The sequence below is a fragment of the Marmota marmota genome, unplaced genomic scaffold (genome assembly GCF_001458135.2).
Source record: "Marmota marmota marmota unplaced genomic scaffold, marMar, whole genome shotgun sequence".
NCBI lineage: Eukaryota > Metazoa > Chordata > Mammalia > Rodentia > Sciuridae > Marmota > Marmota marmota.
The window spans coordinates 6,744,188-6,755,242 of NW_025999961.1; the positions used below are offsets into that span (position 1 = coordinate 6,744,188).

The 11,055-nt window shown below is 42.7% G+C and overlaps 1 protein-coding gene across 10 annotated transcripts in view; it reads right to left on the reverse strand.

Annotated features, from left to right (window-relative positions):
* The window catches only part of Pdzd2 (PDZ domain containing 2), a 365,551-nt gene that overhangs the window by 214,605 nt on the left and 139,891 nt on the right, over positions 1–11,055 (reverse strand). The window contains exon 1 of one of the 10 annotated variants that reach the window (XM_048802949.1): positions 8,991–9,444. The exons of 8 other annotated variants lie outside the window; for them this stretch is intronic. The gene's annotated coding sequence lies outside the window, so the exon portion shown is untranslated. Of the gene's footprint in view, positions 1–2,801; positions 2,813–8,990; positions 9,445–11,055 lie in introns of those variants that run through there. One more of the 10 variants, XM_048802946.1, reaches the window with a different exon arrangement.

The window sequence follows — 11,055 nt, forward strand, 5'->3', positions numbered from 1 at the left end:
CATCTCAACCTTTAAGTCCATGTTGTTCCTGGATGTGGCAGTGCATGCCTGTAGTCATAGCTACTTGGGAGGCTGGGCAGAGGACTGCAGATTCAAGGCCAGCCTGGGCCTTGAAGGAAGGACATTAATGAGATTAAGAGAAAGTTGTTAGTGTAAGGATTGATGGTAGGGGGCGGTATGCATTTTGAATTACTAGAGTCATGAATGACATCATTAAACACAGTCACGGTGGTAAAAATGGTAAGTTGCTATTAGTAATACTTAGCAACTTAATAAGTTGCTGTTAATACTTTGCAATTTGTAATGAAAGTATTAGTAAGTAGTCATAAAAGCATTAGTAATTTGTGATAAAAAGGTATTGTATTTTTATCTGGGTATCACTTCATTCCACAAGGAAGGAAAGATAGATATGATTGTACCCACTCCACAGAGATGAAAATGCCTCTGAAGGATATAAAAATTTCAGGAACCCAGGTTTTCTTTTTCTTCTTACTTTTGTGCTAGGAATTGAACCCTTGCGCATGCAAGATCACTGAGCTACATCCTCAGCCTTTTATTTTGAGACAGGGTCTCGCCAAGTTGCCCAGATTGGCCTTGAACTTGTGATCCTCCCACTTTGGAACCCAGGTGTCTTGACTTCTGTTCCAGGGTATGTCCTCCTTTCCTGGCACAAAGTTGTTAGCTCTTTTGGGAACTGGCTGGACCCTGGCCAGAAAGCTGCTTTAAGATTTATTCCAATGTCCCTGGAAGGATGTGCTATTGATTGGGGACTGGGAAGTGTCAGGCGAGCAGCCCAGTAAGGGAAGGCCTTGGAGTTGGGAGACTTGGGTTTGGATCTGAGCATTTCTTTATCAGCCTGGATTCTCTCATCTATAACTGAGGATAAGGACAATTACCTTGCAGAGGTGTTGTGAGCTGTAATGAGCTGGCATGTGTCAAGTGCTGGCACGTAACTGTGAATGTGTATAAACATTATTTGAACAATGACTATAATTGTAGGTTCAGGAACCTAACTGTGTAGAAGAGTTCAAATATATGCAAATTCCACTGAAATCAGGATGAAATGGAGGGGAACTGGTAGTTTTCTAAAGCTACCACAAGGCTTACCAAGTTATAACATTTTTTTTAAGTGACAACAGAAAGTTACAAATTAATATTGGCTTTTTTTTTTTTTTTTAAACCAGGGATTGAACTCAGGGGCACTCTACTGCTAAGCCACATCCCCAGGCCTGTTTTGTATTTTATTTAGAGACAGGGTCTCACTGAATTGCTTAGTGTCTCACTTTTGCTGAGGCTGGCTTTGAACTCGTGATCTTCCTGCCTCAGCCTCCCCAGCAGCTGGGATTACAGGCGGGTGCCACAGCAGCATGGCTCACTTTTTAAGTGCTGTGTGTCAGGCCCTGTGATAAACCCTCACATGCACATCCTCCTTTAATCTCTCATCACTCTGTGAATTAGGGATTTTTCTTTACTCCATTCTACAGTTAGGCAAACCTTGGCTTAGTGGGGTTAAGAAATCACCCACAGTCACACATTTCTCAAGTAGTAGGATCAGGATGCAGCAAGTTCCTGCTCTTAGCCACTTGAAGCCCAGTCAAACCATTCTTGCAGATGCTTCTATGGTGTGTGTATGTTCAGTTTAGAGGAAAATTTACCTGGCAGCTATAGTTGTCACCACCGGATGGTGGGCTGACAGGTGACGTTTACATTCTTCTTTATGCCTTACTGAACTGAATGTGCATGTTCTACAGTTTAAAAATGCTTTTCATTTTGATAGCAAACTTTAAAAAATAAGTCAAAATTAGGCTCCTAAAAATGAGAATAGCTAGTCCACAGTGGACAGCAGTAGGGGCAGGGTGGAAAGACACAGATGTAGCATTTTCTTTTTTTTTTATTATTATTATTAGTTGCTCAAAACATTACAAACCTCTTGACATATCATATACCAATGTGAATCTGCAATATGTATACAGGGTAAAAATGGGAGTTCATAATCTGCTTCAATCAAATGTATGAAATATGATATGTCAGATGTAGCATTTTCAAGGTCCATTATAACTAAACTTTCCGGTCCCCCTTCCCCACCCCAGAGAAACCTTCAGAATAAAATGAACTTCTTGAAAATTAAGATTATATCCTCCCTGTGGCCTAAAAGCTCAGGTTCTATTAGCTCAGTCTTTGGGGTGGTAGATCTGAGTTCTAAACTTTGAATGTATTCACAATTTGAGCATGAGCATTACTGACCCAAAGATCTGCAAGTTATGTACTCTGTAACATCAGCAACGAGTTCCTAAAATCTGTTTTCTTTGTTGATCACATTTTCCCTTTGCATGATTATTTATCATTGAGGAACAAACTCTTTCTCTTCCATGGTCATTACTAAGGTTAAAATGATGAAGGATCACCAAAGCAAACATTTGTCTTAACTGTTTGCTCCAAACCCTGCGGTTCCAGGAGAACCGCAATGATAAATTAAGATTCCATGCCCCCTATAAACAGAGCTGGTCTTCAAAGATGACCTCTGGGAGGGAGTAAGGGAATCGAAAGCAAATAGAAGGAACTCAAAAGCAATGACCTTTTCCTGTTTTCCTGCAGTTTGTAACAATGCAGGAGGAGGTAAGAGAGAGATGCCTGTTTTGCTCTCTGCGGGGACCCCTGAGAGCTCTATGGGTCCCCCTAAGTCAGATGATCTGGAGGCTGGAGGAGGTGTGCAGACAAGTCAAGTTAGAGGCTGGCAATGCAGAGGCTGTGCCTCCCTTCCAGACCATAGAGACCACTTGGAAGATGAAGGTAAAGGGCACTCGGAACAGCAATGGCTGGGAGTTCAGCTACATTCCACTCAGGGAGGCCCAGATTGTGTTCACAGGCCTGAGGTCCTGTGAATGCCCCAGAGCTGGATTTCTGCGACAGGGCGAGATGCCCTGACTGGGCTGTCGCATGAGGACGGCAGGGAGGTCTAGTCAAATTTACAGTGATATTGAACTACTAAGTCAATGAAAAACCACTGCTGAGAAACCATGAACTTTTGAAGAATAAGAGACACTTTAAAGGAGAGATTTCTTGGCTGAGTCTTTGTCCCTATTTAATCCATTTTCAGAGAACAGTGCCTCCAGACACATTTTTAAAAATCCACCTGCACATTTGCATGAGTATTTAGCTCTTCGAATTTGGGCAATTTTCTTTTTCAAAAAGAGGTTAGTTTTCAAAGTCTTCCAGACTCTGATTCTAGAGTGAGGCTTGTATAGCTCTCTACAGGTAGTGTTTCCAGATCTACAGGTCTCCTGAGGCCTGGAGAGTCTGGAAACACAGAATTTAATGTTTAATGTTATAGGGATGGATACATTGGCACACGCCTGTATTCCCAATGGCTCAGGAGGCTGAGGCAGGAGGATTGCAAATTCAAAGCCAGCCTCAGTGACTTAGCAACTCACTAGATAAGCAAACTAGTGAGACCCTGTCAATGAATGGAACTGGGTAAATAGTCTGTATTCAGCAGTACCTTTAAGGCCAGCCAGGTGGGCAACTGGGAAGGGAATCCAGAAGTCAAGGGGCGGAGAGTCAGAAGAAGCCGAAATGTGTAAAAATGAGCCAGAACCAAGAGAGGGGCCAGGCACCCTCTCCCTGCCTCCAGCCTCCAGCCTGGATAATTCTGCTGACCCACTGGGTTAGCTGGTGTCCATCATCAAGGAACTGAACACCTGTGGAGCTTCTGGTCTAAGAATCAGAGTAGCTAAAGGAGACCAGGGGCAGTAGGGGCTGCAGGCCCAGCCATTGCCCCAGGAACCTCACCCTCTGCCCTGGCCAGAGCCAGGGGAGCTGAGGAGGGAGACAGGGAAGGAGCTCAGACAGCTGCTGCTCTACTCCCAAAAGTAAGTTACATCACATTGTCACATTGCCCTTCTGGGCACAGAGAGTGTGGCTGCTGCTTTACTCCTACATTCCACATCTCACCCAAACACCTCCTGTGGCCCACACCAACCTGGAAATGTGCCAGGGAGGGACTTCGGGGGAAAAGCATTATAGGCTTGGACAATTCAACACAAAACCAACCCACCCTAGCCTCCAGCTTCACTATCCAGCTTCTAATCAAGGGCTTTTAGGGCCTCAGACCCAGAGAAAAGCTATGAAAATTTTTATCTCTAACAAGGGACAGAGCAGGGATTGTCAAACCTTTTCTGTAAAAGGGCCAGAGATTAAGTATTTTGGGCTTTGCCGGCCACATATGGTTTCTGTCTCATACTCTTTGTGACCTTTTAAAAATGTAAAAACCATTCTTAGCTAGCAGGTGGGAGTTGCTACCCCCTGGCGAGAAGGTCCTGGTGGCGTCTGGAGACCTGGTGGTGGCTTTGACTGGCTCTGCCATCAGTTCCCTGAGATCTAGAGGGAGTCCCTTCACCTCCTAGGCTGGGAGCTTCTCATCAGTATAACAAGCGGGTCCGCCTAGCTCACCACGAAGAATGCACACCCAGGCACCTGAGCCTGAATTCTGTGGGGAGGGATCTACGCTCCTGTATTCTGCTTTAAAAATCCAATACAGATTCTTATCACACAATGAGAATTTACTTCAGTGTACTTTTCCTCTTCTTCCAAAAGTGGATTAGTATGCATGGCTTTTTAAAACATGCTTGGACCGATTAGGCCTCCTTCTCTAAATGAGGTTTCTAGAGATGATCACAGAAGCCTTTTCACCTGCCCCTCACGTTTTGTCACTGGGGCACCAAGCCACCTGGGTAGCAGAGGTTGCAAAAGAAGGAAGGAGTTAGATTGAGTTGTAGAAATTGTAAAAGTCATTCCTCCCCACACAGAAACAATAAAATTAACCCTACTTTATAGAATCAAAGAAATACACATACACAAATACCATCCGTGTCCTATTTTTTATAATAGCTTTCATCCTATTTTAAAACATACAAGTCAGACTGGTAAATTGGGAACACCAATGTAAAACGCCCCCTCCCCTTTTGCAAACACAGCAGATTATAAAGCACATAACATACAACACTTCTGTTTATTTTTAGGTGGACAATTATGGAAGTTCCAATCTGGGACCCTCCAGGGTTTAAGAAGACATTCTCAGCGACTGATGTGTCTGCCAGAAATAATGGAACTGACTCAGCACCAGTTATAGAAATGGACAAACCCAAGACTTTTTGCTCTGGGTTTGGATCTGAAATGGTACCCAAAGACTTATGTGCTAAAGGCTTGTTTCCCCAGTGTGGCGCTGTTGCGAGGGATTGTGAAATTTAAGAGGTGGGATCTAGTAGGAGGTCTGCAGGTCACTGGGGGCATACTCTCAAAGAGGATTGTGCGACCCTGCTCTCTTTCTCTTTTTTCCTGCTGCCCAGCTGTAAGTTGGGTGGTTTTGCTCTACCATACGTCCTACCATGATGTGCCACGACAGACCTAATGGATCACGGACTAAAACCTGTACAACTGAACCAAAATAAACCTTTTCTCTTTATAACTTGATTATCTTAGGTATTTGTTATAGCAATGGAAAGCTGATTAACACACTTTCATCTTTAGAAGGAACATTTATTTTATTCAACACATGCTTGCTAAGCTTTCATTATGTGTTATGTGTGTGGTATATATGGTGGTCCAAGACAAGGAAGCTCTTATTTTCCAAGTATAAATGATGAAAAAATATCAGCTCCAGAAATTATTGAAAGAAGACAGTTTATATAACTGTACCTAGATGAACCCTTACCTTCTTACAAAAGGCAGGATCCTGGAGGCTATAACATAAACTCATAAAAACTTTAAATAGAGTGACACAGCACATAGAAAAAAGGCATAGAAGATATTGAGGGATGGTAGCTTGCAGCAATCTCATGTAACAACAATCCAACCAATAATATCCACACACCAGTGATGACAATTCTAATATCATTATCCTTGGATTACGTACACAAAAATGTGTACATATTTGTCTTGGAGTGTCTTACTGTGACACACAGAATGTTCTTTAACTCAAAAGCATCAATGGTGGAGTCCTCTTGACTGGGAAGGGTTAGGAAACACCAATAGATATTCCTGAGAAGTTCAGGATCTTTCTTTTTAATCATTCCTTCAATTAATAACAGAGTGAGAGAAATCTTTCAAGATGGGCTTCCTGGTCACCTTTTTGGATCCTCTACAAGCTGAGGCCATCTACTCCCTTTCAGGCTTGAGATGTCAAAGTGAAAAGTCACCAGGGTTGAGTACCACATAATGTTCTAGGTAGCAGAAAGATACACACAGAGATGTCACCAGAAAGTCACAGCTTAGAGCCATTTTTCTAGCTTTAATTTCTATTGTGTAGTCCAAAATTTGTTTTAAAGAGTATCCATAAACTCAAGAAAACTTTTGCTGCTTCATCTTTGTGCTGATGCTAGTTGTCATGAAATCACGTGTGCTTCTAGGAGTCCTGTTCAAGCAGAAGCTCTGGGACAGGTGGACTGGTGGTCAGATAGTGATGGAGGAGTGGTGGGCAGTCGCTCCAACTGGTCACATGCTTCTCCAGACCTGGAGACCCACAGAGAAGGACCAATGGGCCAGGGAGATCCTTAGAGCTGTTTCTTTCCTCTTCTTGGCAATGAAACCTGGCTTAGCTCCTGGTGCTGCTTGTTCCTGAAGTTACTTTGTATTAAATGAAACTTATCATCCTGGAAAATGTCCTATAAATGTCCAGCCATCACAATGGATGGTGCATCAGAGGAGAAATAGTGGGCACCCCGTAGAACCTTCTTCCTTTGAGGCACCCCCACTGCTTTGGCATTGCTACCCACAGACAGCTTACCTGTCCTCTCCCTGCCCTGCAGGGCCATGCAGGCCCAGTGTGCATTGGCTGGCCCAGACATCACTGCATGGCCACGGTCCACACATGGGGAGTGTGAGCCAGGTTAGTGTGGCTCCCAGGGTCCCAGCTGAGGTATCATCAGGGTATCCCAGCCCATGTGCTGCTTCCCTGCTCAGGAGGAAAGATGGAAAGCTCTCCTCTAACAGCTTCTCAGGGTGTCTAGAAGTTCCAGGAAATCAGAAAGTATCCACATTTCCTCCTCCACCTTTGCTCCCAGTGGTCACTTTCAAGATGCATACAACAAATGTCTTGACCTTTGATATTTGTCTCATTTCCCCAGCTTGGGGAGGAAGCCTTGTACTGTCCTATTAATCAACCAGGTACAGACATGGCTACTGGTTAACTAGAACCAAGAGTGTTAGCAACACCCTGGCACTGGGTTGGTTAAGACCTGTGTATAGGAGTTGAGGGTAGAGTGGAGGGACAAGGGAAGACCTATAAGACCCTGACATTCCTCAGACCTCTGACCCAGACCTGTCCTCACACAACTAAGTTCGTACTTACTGTACGTTTTCAAAATTGTGGTAAAATATACATCCCATAATATTCACCACTTTAATTTTTCTTAAAGGCACAACATTCATGGTGTCGCGCAACTGTCAGCACAGTACAACTCCACCACTTTTTCATCATCTAGTTCTGAAACTAGTTCAGCCTCCATTAGGTAGCAACTCCAGACTCCCAGCCCCCAGTAACCTCCATTCCATGTTCTCTCTGTATTTGGCTCTTCAAGGATCCTTACATAAGTGAAATCATACATGCTTATCTTTCATAGGTGGCTTATTACACACACACACACACACACACACACACTCACACACATATACATACACACAGAGGACCATGTAAGGACACAGCACAAAGGTAGCCAAGCAGCAAGGCCTCAGAAGAAACCCACCTAGCTCTTGGACCTGCAACCTCTAGGACTGAGAGAAAATAAATTTCTGAACTCCCCTCTGTGATTCTTGGAAGCCCTAATACACTTTTTAAGGCTGAAAAAATATGAATGTATATTCCACAGCTTTGTTTATCCATTCATCCATCAATAGATATTTGAGTTGCTTCCACCTTTTGGCTAATGTGAATAATTCAACTATGGACATGGGTATAGATATCTGTTCAAGTTCTTGTTTCAGTTTTGGGTGGTATATATACCTGGAATTAGAATTGCTAGATCATATGGTAATTCTACATTTAAGTTTTAAAGAATACCATCTTGCACACTTCATTTTCCTTGCTATTCATGGTAAAAAAGTTGTAGAACAAATGTAAAAAATAGGGCTGGAGTTGTGGCTCAGAGGTAGAGTGATCGCCTAGCATGTGTGAGGCACTGGGTTCGATCCTCAGCACCACATAAAAATAAAATGAAGGTTAAAAAAATCTAAAAAAATAAATAATTTTTTAAAATTTAAAAATGTTTATATAGTATATTAGTTTGGACTCTGAAAATTTTGGCCTTTGTTATATTTTAAGGCAAGTTATCTCCTATTATAATGACAAATTCTTTTAAAAGGCAGAATTGGTTCCTAGTGATTTTTGTTAGTTATTTGGAGTCCCTTATCTTTGCCCAAAGTTTTATTCAGTTTACAGTTCTTCCCACCCTTTGGTTAGTCTTTGTACCACTAAATTCAACTACTGTGACCCCTTTTTACTTCTCAAGCAATCACTCTTAAATGTCCACGTAACTGTCACTACTATATCTAGTTTAATCCCCCTCGAACATCTCTCTTTCTACTGGTTAATGATCCATGATAAGGAAAAACAGTGGAAGGGAGTTGGGTCTCTATACCTCATAAATCACCCCAAGGAAGGCCTCCATCCTGTGACTGGGCTGGGTCAACAAAGGCTCTACACTGTTGGGAAACCTTGGTCAGGGGAAGAAAAGACATCTGCACAGGGAGAAATTAGAACCTTTAAATATTGCTGGTGGGAATGGTACAGACATTCTGGAAAACAATTTGGCAGCTCCTCAAAAGGTTACCTGTAAAGTTATCATAACTATCAAAGCCATTCCTAGGTATGCACCCAAGAAAATGGAAAATACATGCTCACATGAAAACTTGTAAGTTTTATTCATCAGATTTTTATTACTATAATAAAATACCTGAGACAGGCTACTTATAAAGAAAAGGAGGTATATTTAACTCACAGTTTTGGAGGTTCAAAGCCCACGTTCGGATGGCCCCACTGGTTTGGCCTCTGGTGATAGCATCACATCACTGTAGGACCGTGTGTGTGGGGGGGTGAGAGATCTCCTCTTGATCCAGGAAGGCAGAGAGCTGGCTGGGGCCAGGCTCAGGCTTCTGTAACAATCCTCTTGAGAGGACCTCCAAGAAGTCCCATGAGAACTACTTTAATTCCTCCTAAGAGCAGGACCCTTAATGACCTAAGGACCTCCCACTAGACTGCTTCTTTTAAAGGTTCCTCCACCATCCCAACACCTTGGGCACCAAGCTTCCAGCACATGAACCCTTGAGAGACAAACCACATCCAAAAGAGAGCATGCACCAAGGTTCACAGCATTATTTGTTACAGTCAAAAAGCGGAAATGACCCCAATGTCCTTCAACTGATAGATGACAAACAACTGTGGCTAAACATCCTCTGAACACTGTTTGGCAACACAAAGGAGCAAAGTTCTAATAAGACAGGCTGCAAAATGAGTGAACATGGACTGCATCAGGCTAGATGAAGGGAGCCCGTGACAGAAGATCACAACCGAAATGCACAGAATGGATTGCAAATCTCTAACAGACAGAAAGGAGATTGGTGGTTCAGGGCCTGGAGAAGAAGGGCGTGAGAAACGACTGGCAATGGGCTGGGACTTCTTTTGAAAAAGAAGAACATCCTAAACTTAGTGATTGGTGATATTTCACTCTGTGAATGTATAGCACCACTTGTACATTTTAAAGGACAAATTTGATCAATATGTGAACTATATCTAAGTAAAGCTCTTATAAGAAAGTTTACTTTAAAAAGTCCTTCATATCCTTATTAGTCACAATTACTCCTACAAAAGGAAGGCAGTTCTTCAAGGCCTAGATTGCAAGCTCCAGACAACAGGGGACCTGCTACGTTTTGTGCGTTAGTATTCCTCTGAGAGGAAGCATCACAGCTAAAACATAGTAGGTGATCAATAAACATCCTTATGTGAATAAGAATATAAAGATATTAAGAAGCGTCTCAGAACCCAGACCTCTTGATTTGGGGTTCTTCTCTTCTACTGTGGTTACGTGTGAAAGACAGTGATGTCAAAAATAAGGAGTGAGGTGCCTGGATCAGGATAAATTTACAGAATTCTCATGCTCCTTACTGGGGACTGACATGCTGTTACATGTATGGATGTGCTCTCTGTTGGGACAGATATGCTGTTTGTGGGATGGATAGCAGTACATAGAGCATCCTGGCCATAAAAGACTCAGGTCTTAGAGGCAGGTAAACCTGAGCTTGATCCCAGGCTCCCCCCCTTAGCAACCTGGTAGGTTTGTCCATCTGTCTCAGCCTGCACTTTCCCACTGAAGCATGTAGACAATAATACGGAAATGCTTCCCTCTTGGTATGTGCGTGGTGGAATGCTAATCAGCCACAGAAAAGGTGGAATCCTGTCATTCGTGACAACGTGGATGGAGCTGGAGGACATGCTGAACGAAATGAGCAGGCACAAGAACAGACACTGCATGATCTCATTCATATGTGGAATCTAAAAAGTTCATCTCACAGAAGTTGAGAGTAGAATGGTGGTGACCAGAGACCAGGGACAGAGGTGGAAGGGGGATGGAGGAAAGGTTGAGCAGGGTACTATATTAGGTAGATAGGAGCAGGAAGTTCTGGTGTGCACAGTCGGAGACTACAGATAACACTAATGTACTGTACACCTCAAAAGAAGCCAGAAAAAAGGATTGCAAATATTCTCATCACTAGGAAGTGGCAGATGAGATATATATGTTTAACCTGATTTGAACATTATAATCATAATATAATGTTCAAATTATTGTATATAATGTATACAATTATTATAAAATGTATACAGGTCATATGGTACCTCATAAGTATGTCCAATTATTATGTGCCAATTCAAAAAAACTAATACTTACCTCCTTCCTCATAGGGTTGTTGTAAAAATTAAATGAGAAAAGTACCTGTAATAGATGTTTCCTGTGAACAACAGGTATGTGTATGTGTGTGTGTGTGTGTGTGTGTGTATTTGTGGGGGGG